We start from the raw sequence: 19,624 nt of genomic DNA on the forward strand, positions 1-19,624 counted from the left end.
TTAAAGGATTTTTTTAAAAATCACAAAACATAAAGAAATCAAAAAGTAGACAATCAAGAATCTGAGAAATTTACTAGTAAATGTCAGATAATTGGCAGGAAAGCTATTGAGGTTAAATGTTCAACAACACGTCCATCCATCCATCCATCTATCTATCCATCCATCCATCCATTTATTCATTCATTCGTAATCATTTACTCAATGATTATCAAGGCCTGTTATGTTCATGGGTCTTGCAAGAAACACATAGAAAAATAAAACTTAGTCCCACCCTTTGAAATGATGTAATACAGTAATAGATAACTGAGATTCACAGTCACAACTTTCAGTCTAGTGTTGGTTTTGTCAGATCACCCCTGGACAGTCCATCTCACTGGGTACACTTTGACTCTATAAGTTAAACCAAAGTAATTCGGCAGTCATCCCTTTTCACTAAATGTTGACACTAGATGATCATGAATAGTCTCTGGGCTTGGGCAGGGCCATTTGGGCATTACCATTTTGGAACACCCATGTGCTTCTGGGCATTTTTTTTAATTTCCACTTTTATTTTAGATAGAGGGGGTACCCATGCAGGTTTGTTACATGGGTATATTGCATCCAGGTAGTGAGCATAGTCCCCAGTAGTTAGTTTTTCAGCCCACATCTTCTCCCTCCCCACTCCCTCCCCACTCTATTAGTTCACAGTGTCTGTTGTTCCCATCTTTATGTCCCTGTGTGCTCAGTGTTTAACTCCCACTTATAAGTGAGAGCATGTGATATTTGGTTTTCTGTTCTTGCATTAATTTGCTTAAGATTATGGAGCTGAGCATGCTGTTGATCAAGTCTGTCCACATCAAATGTCAAGGATTCAAAACACCCTGTCATATAAGATGGCCATTCACTTTTTACAGTCCAGACCTCAAGTCAATGGTGTACTTCCATTACTAATGGAGGTGTGTCCCAACTCCTGCCCTAGATTCATACCATAGCTAAGTAAATGAAAAATTCTCAAAAAATTATCTACTTATTAAAATAAGCTTAACTTAATTTATTTTCTGTCAAACACCAAATATTTTGCATCTCTTTGTAAATAGAGCAGTTTGCAAACTACAAATGCGCATTTCAACCAATTCCTAGTCTTTTCACTCTCTCTTTATATTCATCTTTCTTAATTTCATCTCAAAACCCCCCCAAGGGGATTGGTGCTGATTCTTGCTTATTTTACATCAAAATTCTTGAGAGCTTGTTCCTCTGAAGCAGGGCTCTTTTTTTTTCTTCATTTTAAGGCATCTTCTCTGACTATTTCCTGCTGAAAAAAATAAAAAAACTAATAATAACCTCCCACTTCTTGCACTAATTTCCCACTGATAATTGGATCCTGGTCGTGGACTTTCTGCCTAGGATCACTTTTAATATTTTTTCCCCTAAAAATACAGATGAAGGACTTCAAAGCTCTTTTGTTGTTTTTTATACTTTTCCCACTTGAGGAGTTACACAACTCTTTCTGCTGGACATTCAACTCATATTGAACACAATGCTTGTACACAAATTAGCAATTTATGTTGAATATCCCTTGAGAAAGAGAAATGTCAGACATCTGATCTCCCTCAAACAAAGTGATGATTATAAAAATTATGTAAAAAATTTCACAATGTCTTATACCAATGTATTATGTACTTCTTCACATGGCTATGAAGAAATACCCAAGGCTGTGTAATTTATAAAGAAAAAGAGGTTTAATGGACTCATATTTCCACATGGCTGGGAAGGCCTCACAATCATGGTAGAAGGTGAAGGAGGAGCAAAGGTATGTTTTAAATGGCAGCAGGCAAGAGTGTGTGTGCAGGGGAACTGCCCTTTATAAAACCACCAGATCTTGTGAGGGTTAATCACTATCATGAGAACAGCAAGGGAAAGCCCACCCCCATGATTCAATTACCTCCCACCAGGTCCTTCTGAAGACACATTGGGGATTATGGGAGCTATAATTCAAGATGAGATTTTGGTGAGGACAGAGCCAAATCATATCATTCTGCCCCTGGTCCCTATCAAATCTCATATCCTCACATTTCAAAACCAATCATGCCTTCCCAACAGTCCCCCAAAGTCTTAACTCATTTCATCATTAACTCAAAGTCCCACCGTTCAAAATCTAATCTGAGACAAGGCCAGTCCCTTCTGTTTAGAGCCTGTAAAATCAAAAGCAAGTTAGTTACTTCCTATATACAATGGGGGTACAGGCATTGGGTAAATACACCTGTTCCAAATGGGAGAAATTGGCCAAAACGAAGGGGCTATAGGCCCTATGCAAGTCCAAAATCCAGCAGGGCAGTCAAATCTTAGAGCTCCAAAATGATATCCTTTGACACCATGTCTCACATCCAGATCATGCTGATGCAAGAGGTGGGCTCCCACAGTCTTGACCAGCTCTGTCCACGTGGCTTTGTGGGATACAGCCCTCCCTCCTGGCTGCTGTAATAGGCTGACATTGAGTGTCTGTGTCTTTTCCAGGTGCACAGTGTAAGCTGTTGGTGGATCTACCATTCTGGGTTCTGGAGGATGGTAGCCCTCTTCTTGCAGCTCCACTAGGCAGTGCCCCAGTGGGGACTGTCGGCGTAGGGAGCTCTACCCCCACATTTCCCTTCCACACTGCCCTGTCAGAGCTTCTCAATGAGGGCCCCATCCCTGCGGCAAACTTCTGCCTGAACATCCACGCGTTTCCATACATCCTCTGAAATCTAGGCAGAGGCTCCCAAACTTCAATTCCTGACTTCTGTGCACTCACAGGCTCAACACCACATGGAAGCTGCCACAGCTTGGGGCTTCCACCCTCTGAAGCCCTGACCTGAACTGTACCTTGGCACAGTTTAGTCAAGGCTGGAGCAGTTGGGACACAGGGCACCAAGTACCTAGGCTACACACAGCAGTGGGGGCCTGGGCCCAGCCCATAAAACCATTTTTTCCTTCCAAGCCTCTGGGCCTGTGATGGGAGGGGCTGCTGGGAAGGTCTTTGACATGCCCTGGAGACATTTTCCCCATTGTCTTGGCAGTTAACGTTTACTCCTCATTACTTATGCAAATTTCTGCAGCCAGCTTGATTTTCTCCTCAGAAGATGGGTTTTTCTTTTCTATTGCATTGTCAGGCTGCAAATTTTCCAAACTGTTATGCTCTGCTTCCCTTTTAAACATTCCAAACATTTTAAACGTTCCAAACCATATCTTTGTGAATGAATAAAACTGAATGCTTTAAAGAGCACCCAAGTCAAATCTCTAACACTTTTCTGTTTAGAAATTACTTCCACCAAATACCCTAAATCATCTCTCTCAAGTTCAAAGTTTCACAGATCTCTAGGGCAGGGTCAAATGCTGCCAGTCTCATTGCTAAAGTGTAACAGGAGTCACTTTTACTCCATTTCCCAACAAGTTCCTCATCTCCATCAGAGGCCACCTCAGCCTGGACTTTATTGTCCATATCATTATCAGCATTTTGGTCAAAGACATTCAACAATTCTCTAGGAAGTTCCAAACTTTTCCACATTTTCCTGTCTTCTTCTGAGTCCTCCAACTGTTCCAACCTCTTCCTGTTACCCAGTTCCAAAGTAATTTCAACATTTTTGGGTATCTTTACAGCAGCACCCCCACTACTTAGTACTAATTGACTGTATTAGTCCATTTTCGTATTGCTATGAAGAAATACCCAAGACTGGGTAATTTATAAAGAAAAAGAGATTTAATGGACTCACAGTTCCACATGACTAGGGAGGTCTTACAATCATGGCAGAAGGCAAAGGAGGAGCAAGGGCACATCTTACATGGTGGCAGGCAAGAGAACTTGTACAGGGGAAGTGCCCTTTATAAAACCTTCAAATCTCATGAGACTTACTATCATGAGAACAGCACAGGAAAACATGCCCCCATGATGCAGTTACCTCCCACCAGGTCGCTCCCATGACATGTGGGGATTGTGGGAGCTACAGTTCAAGAGGAGATTTGGGTGAGGACACAACCAAACCATATCAACCAAAAAGTTCCAGTTTCTGTAAATGTGTTCATGTAATTGCACTAGTAAAATCTGCAGAGAATCTACACTGTCTTCCACAAAGGCTGAACTAATTTACACTCTTACCAACAGTGTATAAGTGTTCCTTTTTCTCCACAACCTTGCCAGCATTTGTTATTTTTTGACTTTTTAATAGTAGTTATTCTGACTTGTGTTAGATGGTATCTCATTGGGATTTAAGTTCCTCGTAAATGCTGAATATTAGACCTTTGTCAGATGGGTAAACTGCAGAAATTTTCTCCCATTCTTTAAGTTGTCTGTTTACTCTGTTGGTAGTTTCTTTTGCTGTGCTGAAGCTCTTCAGTTTAATTAAATCTCATTTTTTCAATTTTTGCTTTTGTTGCAATTGCTTTGAGTGTCTTTGTCATGAAATTTTTGCTCGTACCTATATCTTAAATGCTATTGCCTAGGTTGTCTTCCAGGATTTTTAGAGGTTTGGGTTTTACATTTACATTTTACATTTAAAAATCCATCTTGAGTTGATTTTTGTATATGATGTAAGGAAGGGGTCCAGTTTCAATCTTCTGCATATGGCTAGCCTGTTATCCCAGCACAATTTATTTATTAAATAGGGAATCCTTTCCCCATTGCTGGCTTTTGTAAGGTTTGTCAAAGATCAGATAATTGTAGGTGTACAGTCTTATTTCTGGGTTCTCTATTCTGTTCCATTGGTCTATGTGTCTGTTCTTCCAGTACCATGCTGCCTTGATTAGTCTAGCCCTGTAGTATAGTTTGAAGTTGGGTAGTGCAACGCCTCCAGTTTTGTTTCTTTTGTTTAGGGTTGACTTGACAATTTGGGTTCCCTTTTAGTTTCATATGGATTTTAAAATAGTTTTTTCTAATTCTGTGAAGAATGGCAATGGTAGTTTAATGTGAACAGCATTGAATCTACAAATTGCTTTGGGCAGTATGGCTATTTTCATGATATTGATACTTCCTATCCATGAATATGGATTTTTTTTAAATTTGTGTGATCTCTGATTTTTTTGAGCAGTGGTTTGTAGTCCACCTTGTAGAGATCTTTCACTTTCCTAATCAGCTGTATTCCTAAGTATTTTATCCTTTTTGTGACAATTGTGAATGGGAGTTCGTTCCTTATTTGGCTCTTGGCTTGACTGTTATTGGTGTATAAGAATGCTAGTAATCTTTTCACATTGATTTTGTATCCTGAGACTTTGCTGAAGTTGCTTATTAGCTTAAGAAGCTTTTGGGCTGAGATGATGGGGTTTTCTAGATATAGGACCATGTCTTCTGCAAACAGGGATAGTTTAACTTCCTCTCTTTGATTTGAATGCCTTTATTTCTTTCTCTTGACTGATTGCCCTGGCCAGAACTTCCAATACTATATTGAATAGAAGTGGTGAGAGAGGGCATCCTTGTCTGGTGCTAGTTTTCAAGGGGAATGCTTCCAGCTTTTGTCCATTTAGTATGACATTGGCTGTGACTGCCCCATCTTTCAACATTACTCTAAACACAGCATTCTTTTGTAGTTATCTCTGGCTCTTCCTACTCCTTCCAAAGGCCAAGTTGTACACTCTGGATGATTACACAGTACTTTAAAAGTACTTCAAAGGTGATTCTTTTTATCATTATCTCATCAAGGCTGTATAATCCAGGTGGACAGGACCATTTGTCTTTTATTCTTAGCATATTTTTAGCATATGGAGAATACTCAATAAAATTTCATAAAATTTCCTGTTTAGCTCTTAGTGTAGTCATTACTTGCTTACTAGGTTATTACGCATGAAATCCAAGATTACAGAACATTTAGAAGAAGGTACATTTCTTCTTAAATTTTTGAAACCAAATTGTATACAAAGTAAGCACAGTTTGAGTTAAAGTTGTTTCTTGGATTTATTCTTACTTATGTTTATTTAAAATTCGATTATAAGAAGATATATGCCAATAGTGCAGATGTAAAAAAAAAAAAAAGGAAGACCTAAAATTTACTGCTATCTACTGTTAAGTAGCTCTGAGTTCTTAAAAATGTAATTATGTTTGTAACTTGTTAAACTGAAGGTTTTTAAACCATAAAACCCATCACAAATAAGATTTATCGTATTTCCAATTCTATGCTGTTTGAGAAATACATTTTTGTTCTGAAGGCTTAGCAAATAAATATTTAAGTTGAATATAAACTTGAATTTTTCATTAAACTTTTAAAATATGCTTATTAAATGTTTTTATTCCTTAAATTACAATGTAACTTTGGATGACTTGGGTGGTTTTGAGATTATTTGAAGAATCTCTTTTTTCAAAAGTATGTATTAAGGTATAACCAGTCCACCAATTCTGTTACTTTTCTATGGATGTTTTTAAGAAATTTGACTTAATAGAGGCTTACAAACGGCTCCTTAAATAGGAGATAGGAGAACTGAATGGAATAGACCTAATTCCCCAAATATTAGTTTAAAATTTACTTCAAAAAGATAAAAATTAGTTTATACTTGAGGAATATTTTCAAAACTGAATTATAAAATGAAATTTTAGGAGTTGATTTTTGACTTAGGTAACCAGTATTTGATGATTTTCATGCTCATACAAATATTATCAAATTCAAACATCTCTTTTTCTCTGAAAGGCCAACTTTGTTTCTCTGTGGAATTCCTCACTGTTTTATGTGTTTGGTCACATACAAAAAGTTTGTCTTTTTGAGTTCCCCCTTTTCTGTAGATATTCTCCTTGGCTTTTCACCATAGTTCATAGACGTTAGATCGTCTTCTCCACCATGTGTATTATTCAGGTGATGGGTGCTCTAAAAGCCCTGACTTTACCCCTATACAATCTATGCATGTAACAAAATTGCACGTGTACTCTATAGATTTGTACAAATAAAAAGGAGGAAAAATATTATTGGTCACCAACAAAAAGAGCACATGAGTTGGTGAATCTTAACTAAAAAGAGAACTGTGAGGCAATTGATGTGTTAATTAGTGTAATGTGGCAATCATTTCACAACGCATGTGTATAGCAAAGCATTACACTGTATATCTTGAATATATCCAATTGTTATTTGTCAAGTATACCTCAATAAGGCTGGAAAAAATGGGAAAATAAATAAATAAATGAAATGATAAGCAATAATATTTTATAAATGTCCTTACTTGAAAGAATATTTTCTCTTTGGATTTTTTCTGATCCAAGTAATTGCAATTGCAAAAACCAGGAATCACCAATGTAGAGATATGGATAGCAAATTTGGGTTGCTTGTACTATGACTATATCAGACATGCAGCTTATTCCTTTCTCCAAATAGTCCCTGAGATTTTGCAGATGTCCATACAGCAGAAACAGGTCTTAGTTTGCGGCTTGCATGCAAATATACAAAGCTTGATTGTAGGCATAACCCCTTTTTTCCTATAGATAATTTATGAGAACGTTGCAGTCAAAACCATGTCCTAACATTCCCACTGTGCTCCCAAATCCCATGTCCAAGTTAGCATTTAGTTATGTGAGCAAACTGATTTCACAATGAGTCCATGAGATAACTGAATCTGTCTCCAGAATTTTAGTGTGATCGTGCTTAATAGCAAATGACCATTTAAGATCCCCACTCAATCCTAAAACAGCCTTCTGGATTTCAAGAAGCTATATGATAGCTGGTTATGCCATCATTAAGCCTCAACTAAATGATTATTAAGGCCCTTCTGTGCTTGGAGTTATGGGGAAACATAGAAATGAATGCAAAAGTTATAATGCTTTCAAAATATTTTTTATTGCTTGGGCTTGATTACATATTAAAAGATTTTTTTTTTTGAGACAGAGTCTCGCTCTGTCACCCAGGCTGGAATGCAGTGTCCTGATCTCAGCTCACTGCAACCTCTGCCTCCTGGGTTCAAGCGATTCTTCTGCTCAGCCTCCCAAGTAGCTGGGACTACAGGCGCATGCCACCACACCTGGCTAATTTTTGTATTTTTAGTACGGACAGGGTTTCACCATATTGGCCAGGCTGGTCTCGAACTCCTGACCTCATGATCCACCCTCTTGGGCCTCCCAAAGTGCTGGGATTACAGGTGTGAGCCACCCTGCCCGTAATGCACTCTTGTACTTTAAAGGAAGAAATGAAGAATTAAAGGAATGAAGAAGCCAAAAGATTTTATCAAGGCAGAGCTATATCTATTAAGCCTTCAAAGCTAAACTTGTTTTTCTCTACTTGTCAATGTCCCAGATAAAATAAAATTTGATCTTGATTAGTCTTTTATTAAATAGACTAATAAAAAGTTAAAATTATTATGTTTGTAAAATGTATTTTGAATAACATGGTTCAGGTATTTTCATATAGCAGTAAGTATAGATTGGAGATTATATAAACAGTTAAACCTGGTCATTGTACTACTTATAACCTTAAAAGGAAATAAAAGAAAGTATAAATGGGAATAGGAATAGATTACCTACTAAGAAATGATATGTTATAATATCAAGAATAAATAATTTGCCTATTTCTTAATGATCTCAACAAAATGTGTTTTTTAGAGATTTTTTGAATCAGAAAAGTGTACCTATAACATATTCTATCTAACAATTTAAACTTGTGATAAAACTGGAAATAGAAAAGAATAAAGATTGCTTCTGAATAGAAAATGCTTAAAACCAGCAGTATTTATTGATATTTTGTGCAATAAAAGAAAATGAAAGATGCAATTATTTCAGCTGCTTTCTCAGGTAAAGCTGTTTTTAAAGAAAACTTCTTAAAGCTATGGCTAACCCAGCTCCCACGTGAAATGACTTTTTAATGACATTTTCAATGTACCTTCAATGCATGTACTTCTAGTCTGAATTATTAGCCTAGGCTACTTTCCCTTTACTCACCTCAGATAGCGTTTTTCAAGAAATAAACTTATGTACAGCGTAAGTGGAAAATAAAACCACTTTCTATTTCTTCATTTATAGGAGGTTGAACTTCTCTGGTGTGCTAGAGCTATAGATTTTTCTGGATGTGTGCTTCAGAGTGAAGTCAAGTGATATTACTTTTCTCTTAAATTACCAACCAAATAAAAAAAAATCATTAGTTCTAAATTTCAAATTCCACTGATATCATAAGTTATATAAAAGCACTTTGCTTTTCACCCTTTTTTTCCCTAACATTGTCTATATGGGAATGGACAACTCTTGATTACTACAGCTAAATTGTCAGTTTTATGAATTACTTCCTATAAAAATGACCTCCACTGCCCTGCAAGTATAGTTTTTTTTTGTTTGTTTGTTTGTTTGTTTGTTTGTTTTTTTTTTTGTGATGGAGTCTCACTTTGTCACCCAAGCTGGAGTGCAGTGGCGAGATCTCAGCTCACTGCAACCTCCACACCCCGGGTTCAAGTGATTCTCCTGCCTCAGCCTCCCGAGTAGCTGAGATTTTAGGTATGCACCACCACACCCGGATAATTTTTTCGTATTTTTAGTAGACACAAGATTTCACCATGTTGGCTAGGCTGGTTTCAAACTCCTGACCTAAAATGATCCACCTGCCTTGGCCTCCCAAAGTGCTAGGATTACAGGCGTGAGTCACTATGCCCAGACAAGTGTAGCATTTTTAATGCAAACAAGCATATGACAAAGAATTTAAAAGGAGGCTGCAAAAGGTCAGAAAAATTGTACAAACCTATTTCAACATGGAGTTCTTTCTTGAGTCTCTTTATTACTTTCACATTTCCTGCAGAAAGCTAAAAGTTCACTAGCAACAGTGCATAAAAGAAATAATAGTAAGGTGGTGTAATCACTAAGGAGCTGAAGCACTGGCATCTCTTAAAATGCTGGATTACCTCAGTGCTGATCAGTGGAAAATCAAAAAGGATGAGAAGGATGACAAACACTTTTGAGCTCTGAATAAAGAAGATACTGCCTTGCTGAAAAATCGTGGTCAGAGCACTTATTCTAGGCAGATTAAGCAGGTTGAGAATGACATTCAACAACTTCTTAAGAAAATTAATTATCTAAGTAGTATTAAAGAGTCTGACACTAGCCTGGCCACCACCAGCACTCTGGGATTTGGCTACAAATAAGCAAATGCTCCAGGGTGAACAACGTTTACAGGTTGCAAGGTGTAGAAAGATAGTAAATGCTGATTCTGAGAACGCAAAATACATTGTCAGTGTGAAGCAGATTGCTAAGTTTATGGCGGAACTCAGTGATCTACTGACATTGAGGCAGGGATGAAATTTGATGTAGAAGAATGTAAGTATTAAATTCATATTCCCATGCTTTCTAAGATTAATCCAACAATTACCATGATGCTGGTGGAGTAAAAACCTGATGTCATATACAGTGATGTTGTTGGCTGTAGGGAACAGATTGAGACATTGTTAAGTAGCTGAAACCCCACTACTTCATCCAGAGAGATTTGTTAACCTTGGCATGGAGCCTCCCAAGAGTGTGCTCTTTGGTCCACTAGGTGCAGGCAAGACACTCCCTGCTTAGGTGGTTGCTAAATAGGGCTGATGCTTGCTTCATCGAGTTATTGGATATGAACTTTTACAGAAATATATCTGCAAAGGGGCTGGAATGGTTCATGAGCTCTTCCCAGTGGCCAGAACAAGAAACGCCTGCCTTATCTTTTTGATGAAACTGATGCTATTGGAAGAGCTCAGTTTGGTGTTGGTGCTGGAGGTGACAATGAAGTACAGAGAAAAATGTGGGAACTAATTCATCAGTTGGATGGCTTTGGCCCTCAAGGCAATATTAAGTGCTGATGGCCACTAACAGACCTGATACTTTGGATTCAGCACTGATGAAGCAAGGGAAATTGGATAGAAAGACTGAATTTAGTTTACCTGATCTAGAGGGTCAGACTCACATCTTTATTTTTTTTCTTTTTTTTTAATTATACTTTAAGTTTTAGGGTACAACGTGCAGATTTGTTACGTGTATATACATGTGCCATGTTGGTGTGCTGCACCCATTAACTCATCATTTAACATTAGGTATATCTCCTAATGCTATCCCTCCCCACTCCCCCCACCCCACAACAGGCCCCGGTGTGTGATGTTCCCCTTCCTGTGTCCATGTGTTCTCATTGTTCAATTCCCACCTATGAGTGAGAACATGCGGTGTTTGGTTTTTTGTCCTTGTGATAGTTTGCTGAGAATGAAGGTTTCCAGCTTCATCCATGTCCCTACAAAGGACATGAACTCATCATTTTTTATGGCTGCATAGTATTCCATGGTGTATATGTGCCGTATTTTCTTAATCCAGTCTATCGTTGTTGGACATTTGGGTTGGTTCCAAGTCTTTGCTATTGTGAATAGTGCCACAATAAACATACGGGTGCATGTGTCTTTATATCAGCATGATTTATAATCCTTTGGGTATATACCCAGTAATGGGATGGCTGGGTCAAATGGTATTTCTAGTACTAGATCCCTGAGGAATCGCCACACTGACTTCCACAATGGTTGATCTAGTTTACAGTCCCACCAACAGTGTAAAAGTGTTCCTATTTCTCCACATCCTCTCCAGCACCTGTTGTTTCCTGATTTTTTAATGATTGCCATTCTAACTGGTGTGAGATGGTATCTCATTGTGGTTTTGATTTGCATTTCTCTGATGGCCAGTGATAATGAACATTTTTTCATGTGTCTTTTGGCTTCATAAATGTCTTCTTTTGAGAAGTATCTGTTCATATCCTTCGCCCACTTTTTGATGGGTTTTTTTGTTTTTTTCTTGTAAATTTGTTTGAGTTCATTGTAGATTCTGGATATTAGCCCTTTGTCAGATGAGTAGATTGTAAAAATTTTCTCCCATTCTGTAGGTTGCCTGTTCACTCTGATGGTAGTTTCTTTTACTGTGCAGAAGCTCTTTAGTTTAATTAGATCCCATTTGTCTATTTTGGCTTCTGTTGCCATTGCTTTTGGTGTTTTAGACATGAAATCCTTGCCCATTCCTATGTCCTGAATGGTATTGCCTGGGTTTTCTTCTAGGGTTTTTATGGTTTTAGGTCTAACATTTATGTCTTTAATCCATCCTGAATTAATTTTTGTATAAGGTGTAAGGAAGGGATCCAGTTTCAGCTTTCTACATATGGCTAGTCAGTTTTCTCAGCACCATTTATTAAATAGGGAATCCTTTCCCCATTACTTGTTTTTGTCAGGTTTGTCAAAGATCAGATAGTTGTACATATGCGGCGTTATTTCTGAGGGCTCTGTTCTGTTCCATTGACCTATATCTCTGTTTTGGTACCAGTACCATGCTGTTTTGGTTACTGTAGCCTTGTAGTATAGTTTGAAGTCAGGTAGCGTGATGCCTCCAGCTTTGTTCTTTTGGCTTAGGATTGACTTGGCAATGTGGGCACTTTTTTGGTTCCATATGAACTTTAAAGTAGTTTTTCCAATTCTGTGAACAAAGTCATTGGTAGCTCGATGGGGATGACATTGAATCTATAAATTACCTTGGGCCATATGGCCATTTTCATGATATTGATTCTTCCTATCCATAAGCATGGAATGTTCTTCCCTTTGTTTATATCCTCTTTTATTTCATTGAGCAGTGATTTGTAGTTCTCCTTGAAGAGGTCCTTCACATCCCTTCTAAGTTGGATTCCTAGGTATTTTATTCCTTTGAAGCAATTGTGAATGGGAGTTCACTCATGATTTGGCTCTCTGTTTGTCTGTTGTTGGTGTATAAGAATGCTTGTGATTTTTGTACATTGATTTTGTATCCTGAGACTTTGCTGAAGTTGCTTATCAGCTTAAGGAGATTTTGGGCTGAGACGATGGGATTTTCTGGATATACAATCATGTCATCTGCAAACAGGGACAATTTGACTTCCTCTTTTCCTAATTGAATACACTTTAGTTCCTTCTCCTGCCTGATTGCCCTGGCCAGAACTTCCAACACTACGTTGAATAGGAGTGGTGAGAAAGGGCATCCCTGTCTTGTGCCAGTTTTCAAAGGGAATGCTTCCAGTTTTTGCCCATTCAGTATGATATTGGCTGTGGGTTTGTCATAGATAGCTCTTATTATTTTGAGATACATCCCATCAATACCTCATTTATTGAGAGTTTTTAGCATGAAGCATTGTTGAATTTTGTCAAAGGCCTTTTCTGCATCTATTGAGATGATCATGTGGCTTTTGTCGTTGGTTCTGTTTATATGCTGGATTACGTTTATTGATTTGTGTATGTTGAACCAGCCTTGCATTCCAGGGATGAAGCCCACTTGATCATGGTGGATAAGCTTTTTGATGTGCTGCTGGATTTGGTTTGCCATTATTGTATTGAGGATTTTTGCATCAATGTTCATCAGGGATATTGGTCTAAAATTCTCTTTTTTTGTTTTGTCTCTGCCAGGCTTTGGTAGCAGGATGATGCTGGCCTCATAAAATGAGTTAGAGAGGATTCCTTCTTTTTCTATTGATTGGAATACTTTCAGAAGGAATGGTACCAGTTCCTCCTTGTACCTCTGGTAGAATTCGGGTGTGAATCTATCTGGTCCTGGACTTTTTTTGGTTGGTAAGCTATTAATTACTGCTTCAATTTCAGAGCCTGTTATTGATCTATTCAGAGATTCAACTTCTTCCTGGTTTAGTCTTCGGAGAGTGTATGTGTTGAGGAATTTATCCATTTCTTCTAGATTTTCTAGTTTGTTTGCGTAGAGGTGATTATAGTATTCTCTGATGGTAATTTGTATTTCTATGGGATCAGTGGTGATATCCCCTTTATCATTTTTTATTGCATCTATTTGATTCTTCTCTCTTTTCTTCTTTATTAGTCTTGCTAGTGGTCTATCAATTTTGTTGATCTTTTCAAAAAACCAGCTCCTGGATTCATTGATTTTTTTGATGGGTTTTGTTGTCTCTATTTCCTTCAGTTCTGCTCTGATCTTAGTTATTTCTTGCCTTCTGCTAGCTTTTGAATGTGTTTGCTCTTGCTTCTCTAGTTCTTTTAATTGTGATGTTAGGGTGTCAATTTTAGATCTTTCCTGCTTTCTCTTGTGGGCTTTTAGTGCTATAAATTTCCCTCTACATACTGCTTTGAATGTATCCCAGAGATTCCGGTATGTTGTGTCTCTGTTCTCATTGGTTTCAAAGAACATCTTTATTTCTGCCTTCATTTTGTTATGTACCCAGTAGTCATTCAGGAGCAGGTTGTTCAGTTTCCATGTAGTTGAGTGGTTTTGAGTGAGTTTCTTAATCCTGAGTTCTAGTTTGATTGCACTGTGGTCTGAGAGACAGTTTGTTATAATTTCTGTTCTTTTACATTTGCTGAGGCGTTCTTTACTTCCAACTAGGTGGTCAGTTTTAGAATAGGTGTGGTGTGGTGCTGAAAAGAATGTATATTCTGTTGATTTGGGGTGGAGGGTTCTGTAGATGTCTATTTGGTCCTCTTGGTGCAGAGCTGAGTTCAATTCCTGGATATCCTTGTTAACCTTCTGTCTCACTGATCTGTCTAATGTTGACAGTGGGGTGTTAAAGTCTCTCATTATTATTGTGTGGGAGTCTAAGTCTCTTTGTAGGTCTCTAAGGACTTGCTTTATGAATCTGGGTGCTCCTGTATTGGGTGCATATAAGATTCATACTTGTTCAATGGATGTTAAAAGATACCAGATTTGCATGGTTAGCACAACTACATCTAAACAGCACTGGGGCTGAGATTAGAAGCTTTTGTGTAGAAGCTGGGTTTTTTTGTTTTGTTGTTTTGGCTTTGGTTTTGGTTTTGGTTTTGGGAACCCCCTCCTGGGTTCAAGTGATTCTCCTGCCACAGCCTCCTGAGTTGCTGGGAATACAGGCATGTGCCACCACGCCTAGCTAATTCCGTATATTAAGTAGAGATGGAGTTTCACTATATTAGCCAGACTGATCTCGAACTCCCAATCAGGAACTCTCGATCCCTCAGGTGATCTGCCCACCTCAGCCTCCCAAAGTGGTGGGATTACAGGTGTTGAGCCATGCCCGGCTGAAGCTGGTATGTTTTTTATCAGAGCATGGTAAAAAAATGCTACTGAGGATTGCTTGGAAGATGTAAATAAGATCATTAACTATTACGCCAAATTCAGCACTACTCACTGCTAACGTGACACAACTGAGCCCTGAAGGCTTTCAAATGAAAACACGTCTTTTCATTGGAATCCTAACCTTTTATGGAGTTGTTAATAACTACTTCACAACAAAGGCTTCAACATTATAAGATAATAATAATAGCAATTGTCATTTACTGAATACGTGATACTTCTGCCAAGTTACTGTGCTGGCCATTTATGTTTATTTGATAAATATTTATTGAGTACCCACTATGAATTAGGATAAGGAAGATGATCACTGCCTTCAAGGAGCATATAATCAAATATAAACAGATATGCCCAAGGCAATGATAAGGAGACTCAATGGGAATTATGAAAGCACAGAGTAGCCTGAGGTAAAAATTTCTGGAAAAGTTTATGATTGAGCTCCATATTAAAGAAATTAGAAGATTGCATTTGAAGATGAAGAGAAATGACATCCTAAGCAATGAATTTGTGTGGACAAAAGCATTGATGAGAAAACTACAAAGAAGTTAGTATTTGAAAGGTCAGAACTGAGAAGACCTGAGTCTGGAAAGGTATGCAGAGTTAAAATCATGCAAGAATTGGCATGACATTTTAAGATACCCAAACTTTTTTCTATAGGTGAGAGAAGTCAATCAAGACTTTGAAAGGCTATACATGGCATATATGCATACCTTACATACATGCCAGGGTACAGTTTATATTTATGAGGATGTATTAGTTCAGGCTGTCCTGTCAAATTGTCATAGATTGGGAAGTTTAAGCAACAGCAATTTATTTTTTGCACAGTTTAGGAGGTAGAGAAGTCAATCATCAAGGGGCTGGCAAAGCAAGTTTTACCTGAGGCCTCCTGTCAGCTGGTAGACAGTCGCCATCTTGCTGTGTGCTCACATGACTTCTTTGTGGGAGCAAAGAGACAGCAAGCTCTCTGGTGTCTTTCCTTATGAGGGCACTAATCCTATTATGAGGATTCTACCCTCATGACCTCATCTAACTCTCATTACCTCCCAAAGGCCCCATTTCCAAATACAATCACATTGGAGGCTAGGGTTTTGACATGGGAATGTCTTGAGACACAAATATCGAATCCATAACAGGGGAGAAGGAAAGAAACAGAAGAGCAGTTGTGAGGTGAAATCAGTGGGTTTGAGTGATCAGTTGATTGACTGATTGATCGTAGCTCAGAGAGAAGATACAGTCTACTTTTTTCTCTACCCATTGTAACCCATCAACTCTGTGCCACCAGGTGAGGCTACTGCACTAGTCTTCATCCTAGTTCCCTTCCTGCTCTTTACCCAACCCCCACCATCGTCTCCACTACCAGCCCTCATTCCACCACCCTCCTCAGCACTATTCAGCTCTTTTCTATTACCTGATTCTCTCCCAATTTAGGACATTTGCACATTCTAGTGGAGAAAATAGGTAAGTATACAAATAAATGCAACTCAATATGCAATATGCAACTACTGAATCACAGAAGTTACTAATGGTAGTATAGTCAGTTCTGTTATAAATATGACATACGTGTTCCTGAAAAATTATCACACCATGTAGAATTATACAATTTAAAAAACACAGGGCTAATGATAAAATGAGCTTGGAGTTCAACATTCAAAAATTTTGTCACTGCCATATTTTTTAAAATAAGAATCTAATGAAAATGACAATGTTTGTGTGTGTGTGAATAGTTAAGAAACACGTAAATGATACAATAATGTGGGTATTTTTACCATAAAATCTGGTTTGCTTTTGGAAGTGAGTATTAAAAGGGCTGCAGCTTGTGAATTATTAGGAAGTAGGAGGACGGTGAGCTGAAATCAGAGGAAAGGTTGTGTTAGGTGCAGATAGGTGTGGCTTATAAAAGACCAAGTAAATGGAGAGAGCTGGTGCATGTTTGTGGTATGTGTGGATTAGGGTACATTTTGTGTATCTCCAGTTAGCTTGGACACAGCTGGTGCAGTTTTATGCATTCCCCTCATGTTTCTCATGGAGGAAATCATGCATAAGCAACCTTAATTTTTTTCTTTATATCAATTCCTTTAGAACAAATTTACTTTTTCAAAACAAGCATTATAGCAAAACTGACAATAATTGTGCCTTGAACAGTTGGAAAAAGTATCACAAAAGTGGTGAAGTAAACTGAGCCTTCTAACATGAAAAGCTATATATCAGCAGAAAAGAGGAAAAGGAAGCAGGCCAAGGAAACAACATGCATAGAGGGGACCAAGCGTGAAAGAGAACATCATGTTTGGCAAACTGCCAGCATGTTATTTTGCTATACTAATACATCATATTGTTTGTTTGTTTGGAGACTGGGTCCAGCTCTGTTGCCCAGCCTGGAGTGCAATGGTGCAATCTCAGTTCACTGCAACCTCTACCTCCCGGGTTCAAGCAATTCTCCTGCCTCAGCCTCCTGAGTGGTTGGGATTACAGGTGCACGCCACCATGCCCGGCTAATTTTTGTATTTTTAGTAGAGACTGGGTTTCACCATGTTGGCCAGGCTGGTCTCAAACTCCTGACCTCAAATGATCCTCCCATCTCGGCCTCCCAAAGTGCTGGGATTATAGGCATGAACCACCACACCCAACCATTACATCATAATGTTTTTAAAAGTTTTTTCAAACACATTTTCATCATCATAAATGTTGTAATCACTTCCTTTTCCAACATTTGATTCTTTATTTCTTATTCCCCCCAATGATGGGAAAAATAATTTGACTTCATCTGATGTCTAAAACCTTCATTTTATATATGTGCCTTTATTTTTGTGTAACCCACCTAATAACATGGCAACAGGGTAAAAATTTCAAATACTTTCACTCTAACTGAATTAACTTTGCCTTCATGTTAAATATTACAAATAGTCTTTCCATGTTAGAAAATGTCTTTCACATACTTTGAAATGACAAAAATGGCAACTTCATGAATTCTAATCCAGGGGTAATCATGTTTTCATTTTTTGTGTTCTGATATATGACAAACTTGATGGTTTAAATTAATGTTAATTAGAATTTTTAATTCAGCCAAAGAAATATTGTTCCTTGAGGTTTAATTTAACCTATTCTATTTCAAATCAACAAAATACAAAATGTATTCTTATATTACATGGATTCATTAAATCAATTAACAATCACTTATTAAATGCCTACCATATGCATAAAATGATCTTAGGGTCTATGAGTCTATTTCATTTCATTTCATGTCTTATAATTTCCAATGTTTCCTCTTGTTGAGTATTGTATATCTGTACTCAGAACACTCTTGATAGAAGCACATCGAATGGGAAAAAATACCTGAGTGAAAACAACATTATTATTTCACTCAACTGATTAGGTTAATTGATTTCCTGATAGATGAAGGCCTTATTCCACATGGATGATCAAATTTATTATAGTTTCTGATCCTTTGAGGACACTGAAATCTAAGTTTTACAGTAACTTACTGCTCTATATAGACAAGTATCTTGATTAGCTCAGTTACTTGAAACACGAAAAATTGTAATAATTAAAAAATGTGTTGCATAATTGGCGAAATCACTGAACCTATTCAAACTACTTGTAGTACAGTGAAATTTTTAGGGTTCTATGAAGTACTCTACAGAAGTTTTCCAGAAACTTCTTTTATTTTCTGCAAAAATTCTGTAATTTTTTTTGTTTGGGGTATTCATTCACTCTCTCACTACATCTTGAAGACAGTTGTGTCATTGAAATTACTAAGATAGTTAATGTAATGACTTGTAATGCAAGCTCTGTTAGGTAAATCCTTTGATTCTTATTTTTATTTCTCATGATCCCATACACCTTTTTGCTCAGTTCATTTTTTGGGCACTTTACAGACAGAAATAATATGAGAAAGATAATATATTCATAATCAGTTAATTCTACTCTTTTTGGGGATAAATAAAAGAAAAATAATTTAAATGGACAAATGGACACTCAAAGTATTTCATTTATTTAATTCCTCCCCCAACGGCCATTGATGAACTAAGCTACTTCTCACTCCTCATAGTTTTTTTTTTCTTTAACTTCAGAACGCATATTTGTAATACGAAACAATTCTGGATAAGACTTGCCTTTCTGCGTTAAATAATATGTAATATTCATCAGTATAGAATTTATCTGGAAGAGGCCTTGGAATTCCATAATCTGGAATGTTAGGTGACAAAATAACAAGATACGAATAAAGGCAAATATGCATCCAATAAGACGATTTCAAAATATACCACAATGTTATAGTAATCGAAACAGCCTGATGCTGGCATAAAAACAGATATATAGATTGAAGGAACAAAAGAGAGAACCCAGACATACAACCACACATATGTGGTCAATTAAAGAGTCCCAAGAACACACAATGGGGAAAGGATAATCACTTCAATAAGTGTTGCTGGGAAAACTGGACATCTTAATGCAGCAGAAGGAAAAAACTTGGTTCTTGTTTTACCCTATATACAAAAATCAACTCAAAATTGATTAAAGATTTAAACATAAGACCTGAAACTGTAAAACTAGTAGAAAAAACATAGGGAAAAAGCTTTTTTTACATTAATCTGGGCAATGTTTTTTTACTATAACCCCAAAAGCACAGGCAACAAGAGTAAAAGTAGAAAA

General features: G+C 37.4%; 1 protein-coding gene and 1 pseudogene across 7 annotated transcripts in view; both read left to right on the forward strand.

Annotated features, from left to right (window-relative positions):
* The window catches only part of RALYL (RALY RNA binding protein like), a 722,957-nt gene that overhangs the window by 470,441 nt on the left and 232,892 nt on the right, over positions 1-19,624 (forward strand). The gene's annotated exons all lie outside the window — the stretch shown is intronic.
* Positions 9,754-15,041, forward strand: LOC129042869 (26S proteasome regulatory subunit 7-like; annotated as a pseudogene).

Source organism: Pongo pygmaeus, chromosome 7, assembly GCF_028885625.2.
Source record: "Pongo pygmaeus isolate AG05252 chromosome 7, NHGRI_mPonPyg2-v2.0_pri, whole genome shotgun sequence".
NCBI classification, from domain to species: Eukaryota; Metazoa; Chordata; class Mammalia; order Primates; family Hominidae; genus Pongo; species Pongo pygmaeus.